The sequence below is a fragment of the Vespa mandarinia genome, chromosome 11 (genome assembly GCF_050613455.1).
Source record: "Vespa mandarinia isolate Hongniang chromosome 11, ASM5061345v1, whole genome shotgun sequence".
NCBI lineage: Eukaryota > Metazoa > Arthropoda > Insecta > Hymenoptera > Vespidae > Vespa > Vespa mandarinia.
Genome location: NC_140820.1, coordinates 6,843,158 through 6,845,000, shown reverse-complemented (window position 1 = coordinate 6,845,000; position 1,843 = coordinate 6,843,158).

Below are 1,843 nucleotides of genomic sequence, written 5' to 3'. Positions count from 1 at the left end.
AATATCATCAAAAATTAAATTTTAAGATTTTAAAATACCTAAAGTTGACACTTTAAATCAGCGATTAACCTCGTTCACTTATATATATATATACATATATATATATATATATATATATATGTATGTATATCCTTTCGACGTTTGCATGGAACCAATCAACTCGTTGCTTTTCCCGAAGAGAAAAGTACAAAGAAAAAGAAAAAAGGAAAAAAGAAAAAGAAAAGGAAAGAAAAGAAAAATAAAATAAAAAGAAAAGAAAAGAAAAGAAAAAAAAGAAAAGAAGTTTCTCTTGGCAGAACGACACGAGGTCCTTCTTGTCGTCATCGTTGCTCGTAGTAATCCGACGTTCGAATGTTTGACAGAATAATTTTCACGTTAGCGGGAAGCTTTATACTCCTTTATGCTCGCGCCTGGGTCTCCGTATTGTCGTTGAAATAAGCCGTATCCCACACCGTAAGGACACCCTACCCCCTCTTCCTCCCCTTCACTTCACTTCCCTTCTTTCCCCGCCACCTTCCTTGCCTTTTATGTACGGTGCACGTACACAGGAGGTGAAGCTTACAAAAACCGAGGGACGGATGGTTCTATAGTTGCACTCGCCATAGAGAAATAAGAAATAGAGAGCAAGAAAGAGAGAGAGAGAAAGAGAGACTATAGATTTACTCATACCAAGTTTTTCTGCTTTCTCTTGAAAAAATATTCGCCGATGTTGCAACGATTGTGTTTGACCACCCAAAAATAAGTATTGTCCGGTCTCTCTCTTCTCTTTACAGAAGAGAAATCTCGAAAATAACGTATTGATGATCAAAATCTTCATCATTGTATCGTATTATTCATATAATCCTAAAATAATTGATCGAACGTTAACGAAACTGTAGGATATTTTTTTTATCAATTAATTATAAGAAATAAAATAGAATCGTGAAGATTTAACGTATCGAACGAGAAAAAATTTATGACAGAGTCAAAAGATAAAAAGATAGATCGGGTCTCTTTTCAAAGGATAGAAGAATATATAGCATAGAGTGCAACAACGTCAATCACGAAGAGAGGTTTGCCCGTGAATAAGAGAGAGAGAGAGAGAGAGAAGATTACTCTTCTATCACAGTGGTAAACGTCACTCGACACCAAATCAGACAGAATCTGTCAAAAATCTGTCAGCTGGTGACAATGCCGTTCCCTCCTAGCTATAGGATCTTACCAACACGATGAAATCGGAGCGATGATCGTGAAGAGATCCAAAGTGAGTGAGCGAGAGATCGAACGAGCGAGCGAGTGAGTTAGTTAGGGATATACAGAGTATACGTGGCTGTATGTATGTATGTGTGTGTATGAGAAAAAGAAAGAGAGAGAGAGAGGGGGGAAAGAAAAAAAAGAAATAGGGGCCAAAAACGAAGAGAGGACAGGCCAAAAGCATGGAGCTGCACAAAGTGGGTCTACTCTTCTCGACTTCGTCGTCGAACAGCGTAGGTATGTAAGTAGGTGGGCCTTGCCACCTATATTTGACACCTTTCAGTCTAATAAAATAAAAATGCTACGGATGGAATGTGGTCTTCTCGTTCGGAGACAGAAATGCCGCTTCCACTTTCGACTTGGAATGTCCTCGCGAGTTCCCTTTGCCGATCCTTCTCTCATTCCCAAGAAGACGACAACGATTCTCGAAAGACGATGATATCTCTAAGAAAGTAACGATAAGGGTCTCTTCGAGTCGTTCGAGAAACGTGGATTAAATGCGTTCACGTGTGTAAAGTTGCCAAGTTAAATTTAAAAAAAAAAGAAAAAGAAACGAAAGAGAAAAAAAGGAAAAAAAAAAATAAAAGGTTCGATTCGATCTAACAAAAAA